The sequence below is a fragment of the Hyla sarda genome, chromosome 7 (genome assembly GCF_029499605.1).
Source record: "Hyla sarda isolate aHylSar1 chromosome 7, aHylSar1.hap1, whole genome shotgun sequence".
Taxonomy (NCBI): domain Eukaryota; kingdom Metazoa; phylum Chordata; class Amphibia; order Anura; family Hylidae; genus Hyla; species Hyla sarda.
Genome location: NC_079195.1, coordinates 143048501 through 143071353, shown reverse-complemented (window position 1 = coordinate 143071353; position 22853 = coordinate 143048501). Strand labels below are relative to the sequence as shown.

The following is a 22853-nucleotide window of genomic DNA, read 5'->3' as shown; positions in this document are numbered from 1 at the left end:
TATAGTAGGTAGTTATGGCTATTCTAGGGTGAGGAGGAAAAACCGAGAGTGTAAAAGCGAATATTGGCCCGGACAAGTGGATCGTCATGAAGGACAAGTAGATTTGGCTCTGTTTTAGTCCCGTGGACAAGTAGTTTTTTATTAAATTTCCCACCCCTGCTATAACTTACATCTTCCTATGTGTGTCATCCTGTAGGCAGTCCTGTAATGCTGGAACATGTAGTTTTGGAATAGTTGGAGGTACAGTGTTTGGATAACTCTTTTTTACAGCAGTGTTGCCTTCAGCTGTGAGACTACAGCTTTTGCAAAACTCCCAGCATGCAGCTGGAGGCACATGATTGGTAAAACTCTGTGTTGCAAGAGTGTTGCTGCAGGCTGTGTTCATCCTGCAGCCTTGTCAATGAGCCAGATCATGGTCCATGACCCTTGAACACCCTCATGCTACTGTGGGACTCATCAGTGTCCTAGGAGGTATGAGGGACCCCTAGTGGTGGGATTTTCAAAGGCAGTTTTCTTTAATAAAATGTGACATTTTGACAACTATATTAAAAGAGGTATTCTTTTGCCAAGATGTACAACATATAATAAGTTTTTATGACAGTGCCCATTTAATATCTTAAAAGCTGCAGGCAGACAAAATGCTAATCATATAATAGAATAGAAGGAACAGTCTTTAGGCTTCAGGTTTTTATCCAAATAACTTTCTTACATTCAATGCAACATAGCACCATAGAAATTTACATACAGTGGGGCAAAAAAGTATTTAGTCAGCCACCAATTGTGCAAGTTCTCCCGCTTAAAAAGATGAGAGGCCTGTAATTTTCATCATAGGTATACCTCAACTATGAGACATAATGAGAAAAAAAATCCATAAAATCACTGTCAGATTTCTGGCTCTCACAGAACTATAACTTCTTCTTTTAACCCCTTAAGGACTCAGCGTTTTTCAGTTTTTACATTTTCGTTTATTCCTCCTTTTACCTTTTAAAAATCATTAGTTCAATGTTTGAATTTATGCTGAGAAGCAAGTAGATCAAAATACAAATTGTGGATGTGCGGCTGTGTTTCTTTTTCTCTTTGTGTTTTACAATTGTAGTCTCTCCCCTCTTTCATAGCCAGCACTCTTCTCCACTCATACAGCTCAGGCGTTTTTAATTAGCAGGAGACTGCATAAGGGTTTCCTCCTTGCATTCTCCAAGCCCTCTGGCAGGGAGCACTTGGTAGGTATTCACATTGGTGTGGTTGCACTGCGGTGATGGTGGCCGCCGCCCGGCCCTACGCCAATGTTGGGTTAGGGACCCACTTTAAATAGGTGGCCTTAACATGGCAAGTTGGCTTGTACTTTTTGATAAAAATGGATACTAACAACCTGTAAGTGTTTGAATTTATGCTGAGAAGCAAGTAGATCAAAATACAAATTGTGGATGTGCGGCAGTGTTTCTTTTTCTCTTTGTGTTTTACTTTTAAAAGACATAACCCTTTCAATATTCCACCTAAAAATCCATATGATGGCTTATTTTTTGCGCCACCAATTCTACTTTGTTATGAAATCAGTCATTTTCCCCAAAAATCCTATGGCAAAACCCCCAAAAAATCATTGTGGGACAAAATTTAATAAAACGCCATTTTGTAAATTTTGGGGGCTTCCGTTTCTACGCAGTGCCCAGTACACCTTCTTTTTATTCTGTAGGTCCATACGATTAAAATGATACCCTACTTACCGTATGTATCGGCATATAACACGCACTTTTTAGGCTAAAATTTTTAGCCTAAAATCTACCTGCGTGTTATACGATAAGCCGCTGCAGTTCAATGATTTAAAGCGGGCGCTTTTAAATCAATGAACTGCAGCGGCTTTGCAGGTGCAGAGATCGCCAGCGCTGCTGGCTTCTCTGCCCCTGCCTGTCCTGGGGTCTAGAGCCCTTCTGCCGGCCCTTCTCTCCCCCTGGCTATCGGTGCCGCTGCCCATTCTCTCCCCCTGACAATCGGTGCTGGCGCCGATAGCCTGGGGGAGAGAAGCGGCGCCGGCAATGTGGCAGCGGCGCCGACAGACAGGGAGCAGAGAAGGGGCATTGGCACCCATTGCCTGCGCCGCTGCCACATTGCCTCCCCCATCCCCAGTTGTATAATTACCTGTTGCCGGGGTCGGGTCCGCGCTGCTTCAGGCCTCCGGTGTGCATCCCATGCGTCATTGCTATGCACTGCACGGCGCGGTGCAATGACGTCACTCGTCATTGCACCGCGCCGTGCAGGGCATAGCAACGACGCAGGGGACGCATACCGGAGGCCTGAAGCAGCAAGGACCCGACCCCGGCAACAGGCAGTTATACAACCTGTGATGGGGGAGGCAACGGGGCAGTGGCGCCGGCAATGGGTGCTGCTGCCCCTTCTCTCCCCCTGGCTATCGGCGCTGCTGCCACATTGCCGGCGCCGCTTCTCTCCCCCTGGCTATCGGCGCCGGCAATGGGGCGCCGGCACCGATAGTCAGGGGGAGAGATCGGGCAGCGGCGCAGATAGCCAGCGGTAGAGAAGCGGCGGCAGCAGGGCTCTAGACCCCCGAGAAAGGCAGGGGGAGAGAAGCGGGCAACGACGGCCTCTCTCCCCCTGCCTTTCCTGGGGGTGTATCGGGGTATACGCATGCACACACACGCACCCTCATTTTACCAAGGATATTTGGGTAAGAAACTTTTCTTACCCAAATATCATTGGTAAAGTGAGAGTGCGTGTTCTAGGCCGGTGCGTGGTATACCCAGATAAATACGGTATAGGTTTGATTTTGTCTTTGTTGGAAAAAATCATAACTACATGCACGGAAATTAATAGATTAAAAAATGTCCTCTTCTGACCCCTACAACTTTAAAATTTTTCTGCATATGGGGATGTATGAGGGCTCATTTTTTGCGCTGTGATCTGGAATTTTTATCGGTGCCATTTTTGTTTTGATCAGACTTTTTGATCCTTTTTTATTCATTTTTTATGGTATAAAAAGTGACCAAAAAATAAGCTATTTTTGACTTTGGATTTTTTTTTACCTGTACGCCATTATACCTGCGGTTTAATCAACGATATATTTTTATAGTTCAGACATTTACGCACGCGGCAATACCACTATGTTTATATTTTTATTTACATAGTATTTTATGGGAAAAGGGGGGTGATTCAGACTTTTATTAGGGAAGGGGTTAAATCACAGTTATTAGCACTTTATTTCAGAATAGATGTCACAAGGTCATATATGACAGCATTTAGGCTTTATCCTTCTGTCCACTTCAGGATCTGTTCCAACTTTTCTAACTAAAATAGTACTTAAAATGCCTTGTTTGGACCTGGCTGTATAGGTCACCATAGTGGCTGTATAGGTCACCATGGCAAGTGAACAGCTGGGTTTAAACTAGCTTAAAGGACAACTGCACCCATAACAACTTATCCCCTATCCAGGGGATAAGTGTTTCATTGCGGGGGTCCGACCGCTGGGACCCCCCGCGATCTCCCAAACGGGTCCTGGCATTGCCGCTGTGTGTGAGCGGCTATTGCGCGTAGTATCAACCTCACTGAGGTTGACTGTACTCCCCTTCCATGCCCCGTCCCCATATAGCTCTATGGGAGAGGCGGGGAGGCACAATTGCTGCCTCTCCAATAGAACTACATGTACGGGAGAGCCATGGCCCTGTGCGGGGTGTCCCAGCGGTCGGACCCCCAACGATCCGACACTTATCCACTATTCTGCGGATAGGGGATAAGTTGTTAAGGCTGCATATTTCCTTTAATACAGATGTATGGGGGAGATTTATCAAAACCTGTGTAGAGGAAAAGTTGACCAGTTGCCATAGCAACCAATCAGATCGCTTCTTTCAGATAGAGTAGGACTTCATGGGTACAGGATTCACGGGGCTGACCAGGACAAGGAACCGCGGGACTGGTTTATACACAACAATGCAACGCATTCCTCTGCGCATGCGCAGCTTCATCAGGCATGACAGTTAGGAGCAACACCCAGGGTTATAAACCCTAATGGTATTAACCCTTGATAGACGTGAAAAAAATAACAAGTAGGTATCTATATCTTATGATTGATATGTTTTATGAGTTTGAAAATTATTGTAAAACTGAACTACAACATGGCATAGATGATTTATTCTGAAATAGGTATATGCTGGATAATTTCACACCTCATGGTCTGAGATTACCGTTTGAACAGTCGTTTCCAGATAACCTAATATTTACCAAAGAGTGGGACGAGTTTACTGAATCCTTCTCACGATGTCTGATGGAACGAATAATTGTGAAAAGAAGGTCTGTTGCCAGTGATGCGAATCAAGCATGTCATATATAAAACAGTTTATTAATATATTCCGAATATTCAGAATATCATAAGGCAGATCGTTCTATCCTCAATAGACTCCAAAAACTAGAAATTGAAACCATAAACAAATAGGTACATAGATTTAACCGTGATAAAAATTATTATTCATGTTGTCAGGTACATAAATGGCCTAAACTCAATTCCGATAAAAATACCTTCACCTTCCACATAACTGGGGGTGTGATTCCAAAACCGGCACCTCAGCATATTGTGCGCAATACCATAAGATCAAAGAATTCTAATTTACCATGTATAATGAATAAAGCATTGCCAAACCAAGTCCGTAGATTTGATAATCATCGTACCATCACAAATTCTACCTTTCATAAGCATAAACAACCTAATAATACGCCAAAAAATTATGATAATAATCAGGAAAATAAACCAACAATTGAAACAACTTCACATTCCATAGATATCAATCCCCCTATGAGGTCTGTTCATAGTACTAGCTCTAGACGCGCCTTTAATGAGGATACGCCAGCTCAAGATAGGGTTTGTTCGTTACTACCACCTCTTGTTATGAATAAAAAATCTACACAGTAGCAAAAAATATTGATATTTCTTTACACACACCTTCCCAAGTACATGCAGTGATGCCATTGTCTGGAGCGCTTACGGCAATGACATTGCCTGTAGTTCATACAGCTTTGCCATTGCCTGAGGTACATACAGCAATGTCATTATCTGAAATAATGGATGACTGTTTTGAATCTTCGCTCCTTACAATTCACGATGTTTCCTGTAATGGATTGGATTCCACACAGGATAAATCACAGTCTTGTTCTTTTTTAGACTGACCCCTGTGAGCACCGATCATCGTCCGATCACTCACTACTTTCCATCCCTACTCCCCCACCATCTGTCAAGAAATTGTTAAAAAGAAAAGGAAACCCAGGGGTTGCAAAGGAGGTAGATCCTCAAAAAAATCAAATAAATCACCCATTACAGAGATCCCAAGGGGTGAAAAAGAAAAATATTTAATTTAAAATCTAAACATACATTATCTGACAGTGAAATGAGCTTATTGGCCAAATGGTTATCATTTTATCCGATTATTCGTCCGAATGACTTTCAATTATTTCTTGATTTAAATCAATATGTTAGAAAGTTGACTCTGAATCGTCATTTCCCTATTGTAGAAAGAATAAAACAAAGTCAACCGGCACTGATGGACAGTGAATATGAAATACCTGCATAAGTCACCCCTAGTAACAACAGTGGCAAACATATTGAGGTAAAACCTCCATCCTCGTTCTAACCCATACCCATCAGGGCAACCATCTTGACACATTTTATACGATGGTCATGAAGGAGTTTAATGAGCTCTGTGAAAAATCAATTACTTAAAAAAAAAAAACTGTCAAACTACTTCTGAGAGACAGGCCATAAAAACTATACAGAACAATATCAATATAATTGTCTGCCCCGCTGACAAGGGGGTGGCATTGCAGTACTAGACCGTAGATCTTATATAGAGGAAGCAACCCATATATTATCTGATGCAGAGTATTCCATAACTCTAGAAACTTATCCATCAGTAGCATATTTTGAATCTTACTGTATGTTAATTAAAAGAGCTGCAGATGTCTTTGCTGAATAAGAGGGATCACACTTTTTTGTCTGTATAAAAATATTATTTTCATTATTTGCCCAAATTACATAAAAATCCAATAAAAAAAAATCCTGGTCGCTCTATTATTTCTGGTATCGGATCCATGACAGCCAACCTTTCCCATTTTATTGAACTTTTTTTTTACAACCATATGTAACAATATTACCATATTTAAGGGACTCCGCACATAAGGGACTCCACTCATTCAGGAAATTAGTATCATTAATTTACCTTGTGATTTTTATTTTTTGACATGTGCTCCCTCTATTGGAATATATTAGTACAGACTTGGAAATTACTGCCCTTGGGGATTTTTTAATGAATGATCCCATCCTCAGTAATAATCAATCACTTTTTTTTTGTTGGATTTAGTTTCATTTTGGAGCACAATATATATTCGTTCAATGAGGCCATATACAGGCAGACCAGGGGCTGTGCCATGGGGACTCAATTCGCCCCTAGTTATGCAAATGTATTTATGGAGCATTTTGAGTCCCTGATTCTGACACAGTCCCTGGCTTTTAAAAGTGTTTATTCCCCCCCCTCGCTTCATAGACTGCCTCTTTGTGGTACACAATCACAGGCAGAAGATTTTGTAAGGGAACTAAGCCAGAACACATTGGGAATTACCTTTTAGATGATCAAAAATCTTCAGTACTTAATTGCAGGTAGGCTCAGAGAACCCGTTCAGATTTAATCGATATGTGCCCCTTGCGGTAAAATCCTCTGTATGTGTTGCTCTCTAATTAAGGAACAAACAACTCAATTCAAGTCATCCCAGACAAACAATATATATACTGTCAAAGGTAATGTATCTAGCAATACTAATTTTGCCATATATCTACTGTCTTGCAGCTGCAATCTTCAGTATGTGGGCTGCACTGTACAAACAGTGTGGTCCCGCATTAATAAACATTACCATGCATCATAAAACACATCATAAAACACAGTTTTATGATGCATGATTTCTCAAGACCTTTTACTTTTAGACATAAAAATTGTTTGGATTCTTTAAGCCTTGTAGTTCTAGAATCAATTCCTGTAGACACTTCTAATAGATACCAACATCTGATAAATCAGGAGTCCTTTTGGATCCACAAACTAGTCACTTTAGTTCCGTGGGGTCTCAATGAGATGATTGAAAATGTTTGGTAATGTAATTCTGCAGGTACTCATATGATTTTAGTTTTTACTTTTTATGTATTTTATTATTATTAATATAATATTAGTCTATTGGATATATGGATTATGAATGTTGTATAATATATAAAATAATTGGTATTCCACTTGTATTAATGAATAAGTTCTGCATTTAAATGTAAGTTGAACATTTATACTGATACCTATTGAAATTTTTTTATTATTAATGTGAATTCATCACGGGGGCAGGCCAGAGCAAGGAATTTTGAGGAGGCAGGGTAGCGCGGGGAGCCGGCTCCCTGCTTCCAATGAGCAGAGCTGAGCAATACAACTAGGAGTATGAAGACGTATAACTCTGGAAATACTTAATCAATTCACATACTTGACCCTGCTTTATAATGCTGTTCACCTGCACTTTAACCCAGTATATTGGGTTTAGTGCGGGTAAACAGTCTGTCAGTGTTGCTTTAAATGGACACTGTCAGATTCAAAAACTTTTTATAGGTTTTATATCTTGGCAAATCATTAACAATTCATATAAATTTCATAAGACGTTTATTTCCTTTTTCCCCCTTAGAAATCATGGTTTATGAAAACTACAGGCAGGGACAAATTTCTGTAAGTAGAGGGATAACTAACACTGCTCTGTGCTGTTTAACTTTCTGGCATCAGTTGATTTAAAAAAAAATAAAAAAATAAAGTTTTCCAGTGGAGTACCCCTTTAAGGTAACAAAATATTCTGGAAATATATGGAAAATTGCCAGAAGACATGCTGAGACATGGTCTGTACAATCCACTTCACAAGTAATACGGAAAATTCAGCAATCATCATTTCACAGTTTGCATTCACTTTGAAGAGTGAATTAATTGTAAAGGAGTGGACACATGCCAGTGTTACAGAGGGTCAAAGATTAATTAGGCAGATTAGAATGCCACCCATTACTTTTTTCCCCCCTCTTTATTGTTATTGTTGATTAGCAGCCTTTATTATTTCATCAGGTTTTATTCGAGTTCCCATAACACTTCAGTTTCTGTTCATGTTCTTTGTTACAGTTTTTAAAGATAAAAGTAGGAGTTTATTTCGAGAAAGGTGAATGTGTTCTTTTCTATTTTTTTTTATTTTTTTAATCTTTATAATCCATAACAAAATACTGCATCATGCTTGCTTCATAGCTGCACCATAAATGTAAGGCACTGTGTGCAAAATTACATATATTTACTGCACATGTAACATAGTAACATAGTTCATAAGGTTGAAAAAAGACCAGAGTCCATCAAGTTCAACCTATACCCCTAATAAATCCCTACTGAGTTGAGTTGATCGAGAGGAAGGCAAAAAAACCCTCATACTAGAGGTAAAAATTCCTTCCTGACTCCAAATATGGCAGTCAGAATAAATCCCTGAATCAACGTTCTGTCCCTATAAATCTAGTATACATAACCAGCAATTTAATTTTTCTCCAAAAATGCATCCAGCCCCTTTTTGAACTCTTTTACAGAGTTCACCATGACCACCTCCTCTGGCAGAGAATTCCATAGTCTCACTGCTCTTACAGTAAAGAACCCCTGTCTGTGCTGGTGTAGAAACCATCTTTCCTCAAGACGTAGAGGATACCCCCTTGTTATAGATACAGTCCTGAGTATGAATAGATCATGGGAGAGATCTCTGTACTGTCCCCTGATATATTTATACATAGTTATTAGGTTGCCCCTAAGCCTTCTTTTTTCTAAACTAAATAACCCTAATTCTGATAATCTTTCTGGGTACTGTAGTCCTCCCATTCCCCATATTACCCTGGTTGCCCGTCTTTGAACCCTCTCCAGCTCCACTATATCTTTCCTGTACACTGGTGCCCAGTACTGTACACAGTATTCTATGTGTGGTCTGACTAGTGATTTGTGCAGTGGTAGAATTATTTCCTTGTCGTGGGCATCTAAGCACCTATTGATGCACCCCATGATTTTATTTGCCTTGGCAGCATCTGCCCGACACTGGTCTCTACAGCTAAATTTACTATTAACTAAGACTTCCAAGTCCTTTTCCTTGTCAGTCATCCCAAGTGTTCTCCCATTTAATACATAATCCCAGCCCGGATTTTTCTTCCCCATGTGCATTACCTTACATTTATCAATGTTGAACCTCATCTGCCACTTCCCAGCCCAAACTTTCAACCTATCCAGATCTATTTGTAACAGTGCACTGTCCTCTATTGTGTTTACCGCTTTACAGAGTTTAGTATCATCTGCAAAGTTGCTACTTTACTATTCAACCCTTCTACAACATTAATAAATATATTAAATAGAACAGGACCCAAGACTGACCCCTGTGGTACCCCACTAGTAACAGTCACCCAATCAGAGTAAGTACCATTAATAGCCGCCCTCTGTTTCCTATCACTGAGCCAGTTACCCACATTCTCTCTCAGCCCAATCCCTCTCATTTTATGCACCAACCTTTTATGTGGAACCGTATCAAATGCTTTGGAAAAATCCAGCTATACGACATCCAGCGATTTCCCTCGGTCCAGTCTGGAGCTCACCTCCTCATAAAAGCTGATGATAAGGTTAGTTTAACAGGACCGATCCCTCATAAAGCCATGCTGAAATGCAGTCATACATTTATTTTTATCAAGATATTCCAAAATAGCATCTCTTAGAAAACCCTCGAACAATTTACATACAACGGAGGTTAAACTAACAGGTCTATAATTCCCGGGGACACCTTTTGACCCCTTTTTAAATATTGGCACCACATTTGCCATGCGCCAGTCATGGGGAACAGTCCCTGTCACTATAGAGTCCCTGAATATTAAAAATAGGGGTCTGTCTATTACATTACTTTGTTCCTTTAGAACACAGGGGTGAATGCCATCTGGACCAGGTGATTTGTCTATTTTGATTTTTTGTAGGCGACACTGTACTTCTTCCTGGGTTAGACAGGTGACCTGTACTGGGGAGTTTACCTTATATCGCAGTATTTCACCTGGCATTAAATTTTTCTTGTGAATACAGTGGAGAAGGTCCCGCTGCTGGGGATCATTACTGCACAGAGTGAGTTCGCTCTGTGCGTAATGACGGGCGATACAGGGGCCGGAGCATGGTTACGTCACGGCTCCGCCCCTCGTGATGTAGTGGCCAGCCCCCTCAATACAAGTCTATGGGAGGGGGCGTGGTGGTCGTCACGCCCCCTGCCATAGGCTTGCATTAAGGGGGTGTGCCTTGATATATATATATATATATTGTTTCCTTCCTTTCTCTATGTATTTTTTATCTTTTTTTTACTAATTTTACTTTTATTCTTTTTTCATATTATTCTTTATGAATATTATTTTTTACATCTTACTAGCTGTAATTTTTAGCTGCTGAATACTACAGAGGAAATTATTTTCTTTTTGAAACACAGAGCTGTCAGCTGACATCATGAGCACAGTGCTCTCTGCTGACATCTCTGTCCATTTTAGGAACTGACCTGAGCAGCATATGTTTGCTATGGTTATTTTCTCCTGCTCTGGACAGTTCTTAAAATGGACAGAGATGTCAGCAGAGAGCACTGTGCTCGTGAGGTCAGCAGAGAGCTATGTGTTCCAAAAAGAAATTAATTTCTTCTGTAGTATTCAGAAGCTAATAGGTACTGGAAGGATTAAGATTTTTTAATAGAAGTGGTTTACAAATCTGTTTAACTTTCTGGCACCAGTTACATTTCCTTTCTGACCACAGTGCTCTCTGCTGACACCTCTGTCCATTTTAGTAACTTTACAGAGTAGGAGCAAATCCCCATAGCAAACCTCTCCTGCTCTGGACAGTTCCTGACATGGACACAGGTGTCGGCAGAGAGCAATGTGGTCAGACATAAAGGAAATTCAGAAAGAAAATAACTTCCTGTGGAGCATACAGCAGCTGAGAAGTACTGGAAGGATTGAGATTTTTTTTTTATAGAAGTGATTTACAAATCTGTTTAACTTTCTGGCACCAGTTAATAAAATAAATAAATAAAATGTTTTCCAGGGGAGTACCCCTTTAACCCCTTAAGGACCACCGGTGTATGAATACGCCTTGGTCGCTGGTACTTAAAGGGGTATTCCAGGATTTTTTTTTTTTTTCTATGCTACATGGGCTGTTAAGTTATTGTAATATAATATAGTGTCTGTACCTGTGTGCAATGGTTTTCTCACAATTCTTATGTGATTTTCACTCCAAAATTTATTTTTACCAGCATACAAAATGACTGTTGTCTCAGATTTTTCCCAGCTTGCAATGCGGGCGAGACCTGACTCACTAGTCAGCTGATGACAGGGAGCATGTCTGCTTCAATGGGTGGAGGGATCAAACTGCAACTAATTCAACAGCTGTAGGCATTCTGATTGAAAACCACACTGATTTGAATGGATGCAGCTCATTTATGTTTCAATGGGCTGATGTGTGGGAGGGAGGAAGATGGAATTGTGGGATTTGTAGTCAAAAAAAGAAAAGTCAAACAGGAAATAGTAGTTCACAAACAGCTAGCCAGAGTGTTATGGTAATCTCACAACATGTCCATAAATCCCAGAGACAAGCGCAGGTCCTTCTTAAGCATGTCCATTACTGTCGGCAAGGTACGTACTAAAATCACCTTATGCTGGATAACCCCTTTAAGGACCAAGGGCGTACCCCCATGGGAATTTCGGTATAGTGAGCCTTAACACCCCACAGGTGTTTGACGGCTTTTTGTTAAAGTTGGATGGGAAAATGAAAAAAATATTATTTTTTCACTAAAATGCTGGTGTTATCCCAAATTTTTCATTTTTCACAAGGGAAAATAGGAAAAAATCCCCCCCAAAATTTGTAACCCATTTCTTCTGTGGATGTAAAGTGCTCTGCGGCCGAAATACAATTCTCAGAAGAGGAGGAGCACCATTTGGTTTTTAGAGAGAACATTTTTCCAGAATTGAAGGCCACATGTTTACAAAGCCCCCATAGTGCCAGAACAATGGACCTCCCCCACATGTGACCCCATTTTGGAAACTACACCCCTCATGTAATGTAATAAGAGGTGCAGTGAGCATTTACGCCCCACAGGTGTCTGACAGAATTTTGCAACAGTGGTCCGTGAAAATGAAAAATGTAATTTCTCTATCGGCTCCATTGGGGGACACAGACCATGGGTGTATCTTGCTGTCTCTAGGAGGTGTGACACTATGGTAATAAAAAAGTCAGCTCCTCCCAGCAGCATATACCTGCCTTCAGGCTCTGAGCTAGTCAGTTTAAGCTTAGTGACTGAAGGAGGTGGACTGGTCTGGGTTATCCAGACCAGGTCTTTTGTTTTGTGTTTTCCTAGTATAGGGACGTGTTAGTTTTTTATTCCTTTTTTTTCTGTTTTCAGGTGGGGACTCAGGAACTGCGATTCACTGTTTCCCCACTGCGAGTAAGGGGGCACAGACATTTACGTATATGCTCTGTTAACCCCCCCTCGCCAACGGTCAGCGCCTAGGTGATACCTCATGGGTCCGGGTCCCCCTATGTCTCTGCTCACCTAACTCGCGCATAGCAGCCAGGCGTAATGCAGGGACCATAAGCTGACTGAAGACTCCATTAGGTAAGTTCTTCTGACTGAGGTAAGTACTTTTTTTCCCACAGGTACAGCCTCGCAACCTCTCAGTTTTTGGGACTTGTTTAACGGGCTGCACTATGCTGGGGAAGCAATTACACTAAGGGGGCATATTTTACAGGCATGTGTATAAAATTCCTTTATTGTGTGTGGTGTGTGTTTTGGCCACCACTCAGCGCCTCATATACGGCTGTCAGCCGCTATGCTTTTTTGGCTTGAGCGCTCTCAGCGCCGGCTTATGTCTCATTCTACAGCGCCTTATACACGGCTGCAGCCGCGGCGCTGTTATGACCCGGGCGCTTCAGCGCCGGCTTCGTTTTACTTTCACTTCGCCGGCAGTACCTGGCCGCCCGCTCCATTCCCCCGAGCGCATATACAGTTAGGGGTGCGCTCGGGACAAGGAGCGGCCGCCATGACACTTCTTCGGCGCCTGTAGCTCCGCCCACTGTACGGGGGGAGCTCTCAGAGGCGCGAAGCAGCACCCAATGGGCGCGATTTTCTGTGTATAGGGGTCAGTTACTGTGTGCCTTGCTTCAGGCACGCCCCTCCCCCCTATTGGCTGGCCTTTTGAGTCTAGCTGGCTGCACGGAGCCCACTGCAGCTGACAGGGGACACAGATCTGGGTGAGAAAGTGCCTGTCTTCTCGTTTTTACCTCGGTATGTCCGTACCCAGGGCTGTTCACCGCTCTAAACAGAAACCTGGGAATTTAGTGACTTACTATACCTGTAAGCACTGTAATACCAAGATGCCTGGCTCCGCTGAGCCCGCTTGCTCCGCCTGCTCCTCTGCTCCCCCAGACCCTCTGATACCCCTTCGGTCCCGGAGGGTTCAGCCGCTCCTCCTGCCTGGGTTTCTTCCCTGACCCAGTATATGGCTGACTTGACCCAAGTCTCCCGTTCGGTGGCTGAGGCCTCCCGCGAAATGGTGTCCGCTTTGAAGGGGTCATCCCGGTGCAGGACTTCTGAGAGGGCCCGCTCTTCGTCCACTCATACCTCACGCTCTCACAAGCGTGCTAGGGGTGCCTCGTCTGACTCTTCCATTGAGTCTTCGGATAGACGTGGGCGTTCCCCTCGTGGGTCCCGCCCCCCTATCATCTGGTCACAAACTTCGCTCCTCCAGAGGACGTTCTCGGAGTCGCTGCTCTGCCACGCCGGAGCCGCGTACCCGGTCTGGATCGCCCCTCCAAGACTGCCTCTACTCGTTCACATTCCCGTGGTGAACTAGTGGACGAGGCTTCCGAACCGGCATCTGACCCAGAGGACCGCTCGGACTCAGTTGCTATGGTGAACTCATTGGTGACAGCCATAAGAGACACCTTTCACTTGCAGGACCCAGGACATTCGGATGTCAATCCGGGAGTATCCTTTCATCGTACTAAGCCAGCACCTCAAAGGTTCAGCTCTCACGCTGACTTTGACGACATTCTGGAATCCGCTTGGAAGCATCCAGACAAGAGATTCCCGGGAGTCAAGACAACTGGGCCCGCTGTTGTTTAATTTATTTATCAATGATATAGAGGATGGTATTAACAGCTCTGTTTCTATCTTTGCAGATGACACCAAGCTTTGTAGCACGGTACAGTCTATAGAGGATGTGCATAAGTTACAGGATGACTTGGATAGACTAAGTGTCTGGGCATCCACTTGGCAAATGAGGTTCAATGTGGATAAATGTAAAGTTATGCATCTGGGTACTAATAACCTGCATGCATCGTATGTCTTAGGGGGGATTAAACTGTCAGAGTCACTGGTAGAGAAGGATCTGGGTGTACTTGTAGATCACAGACTACAGAATAGCATGCAATGTCAGGCTGCTGCTTCCAAAGCCGGCAGGATATTGTCATGTATAAAAAGAGGCATGAACTCGAGGGACAAGGACATAATACTTCCTCTTTATAAAGCATTGGTACGGCCTCACCTGGAATATGCTGTTCAGTTTTGGGCACCTGTCCATAAAAGGGACACTGCGGAGTTGGAAAGGGTGCAGAGATGCGCGACTAAACTAATATGGGGCATGGATCATCTTAGCTATGAGGAGCGATTAAAGGAGTTACAATTGTTTAGTCTTGAGAAGAGACGTTTAAGGGGGGATATGATAAACGTATATAAGTATATTAATGGCCCATACAAAAAGTATGGAGAAAAACTGTTCCAGTTTAAACCCCCCCAAAGGACGAGGGGGCACTCCCTCCGTCTGGAGAAGAAAAAGTTTAGTCTCAAGGGGCGACACACCTTCTTTACCGTGAGGACTGTGAATTTATGGAACGGTCTACCTCAGGAACTGGTCACAGCAGGAACAATTAACAGCTTTAAAACAGGATTAGATACATTCCTGGAACAAAATAACATTAATGCTTATGAAGAAATATAAAATCCCATCCCTTCCCCAATATCGCGCCACACCCCTACCCCTTAATTCCCTGGTTGAACTTGATGGACATATGTCTTTTTTCGACCGTACTAACTATGAACTCAGGAACGTTATCCATTTGACTTTGTCGCTAAGGTGGCTTCCCCTCCCTCTGTGAACCCACCAATCTCCCGGATCTCAAAGGCGACTACACTGCCTCTGGCAGATGCCACTGCCTTCAAGGATCCCGCGGACAAAAAGGTAGAATCTTTAGCGAAGTTCGCTACTGAAGCAGCTGGCTCTTCTCTTCTTCCCATTTTCGCCCCGACATGGGTGTCCAAGGCCCTGTCGGAGTGGTGTCAACGGCTCCATCAGGATATTTTAGTGGGATACCCCCTAGAGGATCTATCTGCTCTGGCTCTCCGTTGCGCTAAGGCTGGGGACTTTCTATGCGCAGCTTCCATGCAGGCAGCCCGTTGTTCTGCTTTTGCTGTGGGTCACCTAGCAGCCCTCCGCTGCTCTATGGGGCTTAAAGCTTGGAATGTAGATGCCGCTTCCACAAGGTCTCTCACTGAGCTTCCCTTTACGGGTGGCTGTCTTTTTGGCAAACGCCTTGATGAGATTATCTCCGAGGCAACGGGAGGTAAGAGTTCCTTGTTACCTCAAAATAAGGCTCGTCCTACTTCCCAAAGGAAGTCTTTTTCCCTTCGGTCCTTTCGGTCCTCTGGCTCCAACAAAGGGTCCGGGCAGGTGCCCTCGAGGGACAAGAAGGCTCCCTCGTTTTGGGCTCGCCCGTCTTGGAAGTCGGACTCCAACCGCTCTGGACGTTTTGTGCCCAAATCGGGCAACCGCAAACCCACTTCTGCATGAAGTAAGGCCTCCACCCGTGGTTTCTTTGCGGGTGGGAGGTCGTCTTTTGTTTTTCCGAAACATCTGGACCTCACACATTCAGGACTCTTGGGTCAGGGACGTGGTGTCCAACGGCTACCGAATCGAATTTGCCTCCCTCCCGAGGGATCGCTTTTTTTCGATCCCGGGCCCCCCGGTCTCCTCCCCTTGCGAAGCAATTTCGTGCGGCTCTCCAGTCCCTGCTTCTCCAGGGGGTGATTGTTCCCGTCCCCCTAGAGGAACATTTTCGGGGTTTCTATTCAAATCTCTTTGTGGTCCCCAAGAAGGACGGTTCTGTACGACCAATCCTAGACCTCAAGCGTCTCAACCGTCATCTTCTCATCCCCCACTTCCGGATGAAATCTCTCTGCTCGGTGTGGCATCCCTGGAAAAGGGGGAGTTCCTCTCTTCAGTGGACATCAAAGATGCCTACCTCCATGTGCCAATATTTCTGGGCCATCATCGGTACCATCTGGGCCATCATCTCCCCTTTGGTCTAGCCACGGGTCTTTACGAAGGTCCTTGCGCCAGTGATGGGCCTGTTACGGTCGAGAGGCATCTCGGTGATACCCTATCTGGATGACCTTCTCATCAAGGCTCCAACCAGAGCCCAGACTCTGGAGAATCTGGACGTCACTCTCCACACTCTGACTCGTTTCGGCTGGCTGGTCAATCGGGACAAGTCTGTCCTCCGGCCTACCCAGTCTCTCACCTTTCTGGGGTTTCGATTCGACACCGCCTCTGCCCGAATTTATCTTCCGCCGACAAGCGCCTGGCGCTCCGAGAGGGGGTCCGCTCCCTGCAGACTCAGGTATCAGTCTCCATCCGCACTTGTATGGAAGTCCTGGGTCGGATGGTGGCAGCCATGGAGGCCATGCCCTTTGCTCAGTTCCATTACCGCCCTCTCCAACTGGCGATTCTCTCTCGACGGAACAGGTCGCCTCTGTCCCTCGATCGTCAGATTATTCTCCCTCCCAGGGTCAGTCAGTCTCTGCTCTGGTGGCTCCGCTCGCCCTTTCTTCTCCAGGGGCAGTCCTTCCTTCCCCTTTCTTGGCAGGTGGTTACGATGGATGCTAGCCTGTCAGGCTGGGGTGGCGTGTTCAGGGATTGGACGGTTCAGGGTCTCTGGTCTCCCCAGGAGACCCTTCTATCGATAAACATATTGGAATTACAGGCAATTCCTCTTTGTCTTCTTTATTGGGAGTGCCGTCTTCAGTCCCGTCCTGTCCGCGTTCAGTCGGACAACGCCACGGCCGTGGCGTACATAAATCGACAGGGCGGCACCCGCAGCTCGGCAGCCATGGCCGAGGTGACCAAAATTCTTTCCTGGGCGGAGAGCCAGGTTCCGGCCATCTCGGCGATCCTCAGTCGGTCCTCACCCGACCCCGGCGAGTGGTCTCTTCATCCGGAGGTCTTCACGCAGCTCTGCGACCTCTGGGGCGTTTCAGACGTGGACCTCTTCGCGTCCTGGCACAATCGGAAAATTCTTCCATTTGTGTCCAAGTCCCGGGACCCTCAGGCCTTGGCCGTGGACGCCCTAGTGATCCCTTGGACGGGGTTTGCTCTGCCTTATCTGTTCCCTCCTCTTCCGCTCCTTCATAGGGTGCTGAGGAAGCTCAAGGCAGAGGTCGTTCCCGCCATTCTGTTAGCTCCAGATTGGCCCCGAAGGTCGTGGTACGCCGACGTAGTCAGGCTCCTGGACGATGCTCCTCTGCGCCTTCCGCTCCGCCCGCATCTACTCTCTCAGGGTCCTCTTTGCCACCCCAATTTACAGTCGCTGCATTTGACGGTGTGGCGGTTGAGACCGCTGTTTTGAGGGCCCGCGGGTTCTCCTCACAAGTCATTCACTCCATGCTCAAGGCTCGTAAGCCCTCCTCCGCGAGAATTTACCACCGTACTTGGCGGTCTTATTTTCGTTGGTGTGAAGCTCAGGACTTTTCCCCGGTGACCTTCTCAGTCCCCCGTCTTCTCTCCTTTTTACAGTCAGGGCTGGAACTGGGATTGTCTCTCAGTTCCCTTAAAGGTCAGGTTTCGGCCTTTACTGTTCTTTTCCAGCGGCCCCTGGCTTCTAATTGTCATGTCCGGACTTTTCTGCAAGGAGTGGCGCACGCTGTTCCTCCTTCTCCCCCATGGGACTTAAATTTGGTTCCGAGTGCCCTCCAGGGTGCACCCTTTGAGCCCCTTAGAGAGGTGTCTCTCCGCCTCCTTTCTTGGAAAGTGGCGTTTCTTGTGGCTATCACCTCCATCAGTAGGGTGTCTGAATTGGCAGCTCTTTCCTGACGTTCTCCGTTTCTGGTGATCCATCAGGACAAGGTTGTTTTCCGGCCAGATCCTTCCTTTTTGCCCAAGGTGGTCTCGGCCTTTCATCTCAATGAGGACATTGTCCTCCCGTCCTTTTGTCCCGCTCCCTCTCATCCTAAGGAGCGCTCACTACACAAGCTGGATGTCCGGGCTGTTCGGGCTTATCTCTCCATCACTTCTTCGTTTTGTAAGTGTGATTCCTTTTTTGTCCTTACGGAAGGTCGTCGCAAGGGACAACCTGTTTCCAAGGCCACCATTTCTAGGTGGATTTGGTCCGCCATTTCGGAAGCCTATCGCTGCAAGGGGAAGATTCCTCCTTTCAGGGTTGTGGCTCATTCCACTCGTTCTGTCGGGGCATGCTGGGCTCTCCAGAATAGAGCCTCTGCCTCGCAGATTTGCAAGGCAGCTACCTGGTCGTCTTTGCACACTTTCTCGAGGTTTTACTGAGTTCATACTTTCGCATCGGCCAATGCTAGTCTGGGGGCGTAAAGTGTTGCAGGCGGCAGTGGATGGCCCGTCTGCCTGATTACTTATCTGCCCACCCAAGGGACGGCTTTGGTATGTCCCACGGTCTGTGTCCCCCAATGGAGCCGATAGAGAAAAGGAGATTTTTTTAACACTTACCGTAAAATCTCTTTCTCGAAGGATCCATTGGGGGACACAGCTCCCGCCCTTTGTTTGGGTTTTTCCCGTTGGTTCTCTGTCCGAGGGTGTGTTCAGTTATTTTTTTCCTTCTGGTTCTCGGACAGCTTTTGGGTTTTTTCTTGACCTATTGGTCTCCTCCTATTGCTCTGGAACTTAAACTGACAAGCTCAGAGCCTGAAGGCGGGTATATCCTGCTGGGAGGAGCTGACTTTTTTTTTATTACCATAGTGTCACACCTCCTAGAGACAGCAAGATACACCCACGGTCTGTGTCCCCCAATGGATCCTTCGAGAAAGAGATTTTACGGTAAGTGTTAAAAAATCTCCTTTTTTCATTTGCTCAGCCCACTGTTCCAAAGATCTGTCAAACGCAAGTGGGGTGTAAATGCTATCTGCACCCCTTATTAAATTCTGTGAGGGGTGTAGTATCCAAAATAGAGTCAAATGTGGGGGGGTCCACTGTTCTGGCACCATGGGGGGCTTTGTAAACGCACATGGCCCCTGACTTCCATTCCAAACAAATTCTCTTTCCAAAAGCTCAATGGCGCTCCTCCTCTTCTGAGCATTGTAGTGCACCACTGTAGAACGCTTGACGTCCACACATGGGGTATTTCCATACTGAGAAGACATGGGTTTACAAATTTTGGGGGTAATTTTCTCCTATTACCCCTTGTAAAAATGTTAAATTTCGGGGGGGGGGGGGGGGGGGAAAGCATTTTTGTGAATTTTTTTTTTTCATTTACACATACAACTTTAACAGAAAGTCGTCAAACACCTGTGAGATGTTAAGGCTCACTGTGCCCCTTTTTACATTCCTTGAGGGGTGTAGTTTCCAAAATAGTATGCCATGTGTTTTTTTTTTTTTTTTTTTTTTTTTTTGCTGTTCTGGCACTATAGGAGCTTCCTAAATGCAATATGCCCCCCAAAAACCATTTCAGCAAAATTAGCTTTCCAAAAGCCAAATTTGACTCCTTCTATTCTGAGCATTGTAGTTCACCCCCAAAGCATTTTACGTCCTAACAAGGGGTATTTCCATACTCAGAAGAGATGGGGTTACAAATTTTGGGGGGCATTTTCTCCCATTACCCTTTGTAAAAATGTTAAATTTGGGGGAAAAAACTGCACTTTAGTGAAATTTATTTATTTATTTACACATCCGACTTTAACGAAAAGTCGTCAAACACCTATGGGGTGTTAAGGCTCATTGGACCCCTTGTTACGTGCCTTGAGGGTTGTAGTTTCCAAAATGGTATGCCATGTGGGGGGTTTCTGCTGTTCTGGCACCATAGGGGCTTCCTAAATGTGACATGCCCCCCAAAAACCATTTCAGAAAAACTCACTCTCCAAAATCCCATTGTCTCTCCTTCCCTTCTGAGCCCTCTACTGCACCCGCCGAACACTTGACATACACATATGAGGTATTTCCTTACTCGAGAGAAATTGGGTTACAAATTTTGAGAGGATTTTTCTCCTTTTACCCCTTGTAAAAATTCACTGGGTCTACAAGAACATGCGAGTGTAAAAATGAAGATTTTGATTTTTCTCCTTCACTTTGCTGCTATTCCTGTGAAACACCTAAAGGGTTAACACACTTACTGAATGTCATTTTGAATACTTTGAGTGGTACAGTTTTTATAATGGGGTCATTTGTGGGGTATTTCTAATATGAAGGCCCTTCAAATCCACTTCAAAACTGTACTGGTCCCAGAAAATTTCAGATTTAGAAAAATTTTCTGAAAAATGTGAAAATTTCTGCTGAACTTTGAAGCCCTCTGTCTTCCAAAAGTAAAAACATGTCAACTTTATGATGCAATCATAAAGTAGACATGTTGTATATGTGAATCAATATATAATTTATTAGGAATGTCCATTTTCCTTATAAGCAGAGAGCTTCAAAGTAAAAAAAAAAAAAAAAATGTTAAATTTAATAAAATTTGGGAATTTCTCACCAAGAAATGATGCAAGTATCTGCAAAAATTATCAGTTATTAATGCTTAAAGGGGTACTCCGGTGAAAAACTTTTTTTTTAAATCAACTGGTGCCAGAAAGTTAAACAGATTTATAAATTACTTCTATTAAAAAATCTTAATCCTTCCTGTACTAGTACTTCCTGTATTAGCTGCTGAATAGTACAGCAAAAATTATTTTCTTTTTGAAACACAGAACTGTCTGCTGACATCATGAGCACAGTGTTCTCTCTGCTGACATCTCTGTCCATTTTATGAACTGTCCAGAACAGCATATGTTTGCTATGGGGATTTCCTTTTACCCTGGACAGTTCCTAAAATGGACAGAGATGTCAGCAGAGAGCACTGTGCTCATGATGTCAGCCGACAGCTCTGTGTTTCAAACTGAAAAGAATTTCCACTGTAGTATTCAGCAGCTAATAAGTACAGGAAGGATTAAGGATTTTTTTAATAGAAGTAATTTACAAATCTGTTTAACTTTCTGGCACCAGTTGATTAAAAAAAAAAAAAAAAAAAAGTTTTTCACCGGAGTACCCCTTTAACCCCTTAAGGACGGAGCCCATTTTCACCTCTAGGACGAAGCCCTTTTTTGCAAATCTGACCACTGTCACTTTAAACATTAATAGCTCTGGAATGCTTTTAGTTATCATTCTGATTCTGAGATAGTTTTTTCGTGACATATTCTACTTTAACATAGTGGTAAATTTTTGTGGTAACTTGCATCCTTTCTTGGTGAAAAATCCCAAAATTTGATGAAAAAATTAAAAATTTTGCATTTTTCTAACTTTGAAGCTCTCTGCTTGTAAGGAAAATGGATATTCCAAATAATTTTTTTTGGATTCACATATACAATATGTCTACTTTATGTTTGCATCATAAAATTGACGAGTTTTTACTTTTGGAAGACAACAGAGGGCTTCAAAGTTCAGCAGCAATTTTCCAATTTTTCACAAAATTTTCAAACTCGCAATTTTTCAGGGACCAGTTCAGGTTTGAAGTGGATTTGAAGGGTCTTCATATTAGAAATATCCCATAAATGACCCAATTATAAAAACTGCACCCCCCCAAAGTATTCAAAATGACATTCAGTAAATGTTTTAACCCTTTAGGTGTTTCACAGGAAAAGCAGCAAAGTGAAGGAGAAAATTCAAAATCTTCATTTTTTACACTCGCATGTTCTTGTAGACCCAATTTTTGAATTTTTACAAGGGGTAAAAGGAGAAAATGTATACTTATATTTGTAGCCCAATTTCTCTCGAGTAAGCACATACCTCATATGTCTATGTAAAGTGTTCGGCGGGCGCAGTAGAGGGCTCAGAAGCGAAGGAGCGACAAGGGGATTTTAGAGAGTACGTTTTTCTGAAATGGTTTTTGGGGGGCATGTCACCTTAAGGAAACCCCTATGGTGCCAGAACAGCAAAAAAAAAAAAAACACATGGCATACCATTTTGGAAACTAGACCCCTTGAGGAACATAACAAGGAATAAAGTGAGCCTTAATACCCCACAGGTGTTTCACGACTTTTGCATATGTAAAAAAAATAAATAAAAATTTCACTAAAATGTGGGTTTCCCCCCAAATTTCACATTTTTGCAAGGGTTAATAGCAGAAAAGACCCCCCAAAATTTGTAACCCCATCTCTTCTGAGTATGGAGGTACCCCATAAGTGGACCTGAAGTGCACTACGGGCGAACTACAATGGTGCCAGAACAGCAAAATAACCCCCACATGGCATACCATTTTGGAAACTAGACCCCTCACAGAATGTAATGAGGGGTACAGTGAGCATTTACCCCCCACTGGTGTCTGACAGATCTTTGGAACAGTGGGCTGTGCAAAATTTTTCATTTTCACGGACCACTGTTCCAAAGATCCGTCAGACACCTGTGGGGTGTAAATTCTCACTGCACCCCTTATTACATTCCGTGAGGGGTGTAGTTTTCAAAATGGGGTCACATGTGGGTGTGTTTTTTTTTTTTTGCGTTTGTCAGAACCGCTGTA

The 22853-nt window shown here is 44.0% G+C and overlaps 1 protein-coding gene across 2 annotated transcripts in view; it reads left to right on the top strand.

Moving 5' to 3' along the window:
- C7H10orf53 (chromosome 7 C10orf53 homolog) overlaps positions 1–22853 on the top strand; it is an 87210-nt gene that overhangs the window by 21356 nt on the left and 43001 nt on the right. The window contains exons 2-3 of one of the 2 annotated variants that reach the window (XR_008846158.1): positions 7696–7736; positions 8172–8208. The exons of the other annotated variant lie outside the window; for it this stretch is intronic. The gene's annotated coding sequence lies outside the window, so the exon portion shown is untranslated. The remainder of the gene's footprint in view (positions 1–7695; positions 7737–8171; positions 8209–22853) is intronic. 2 annotated transcript variants of the gene reach the window in all.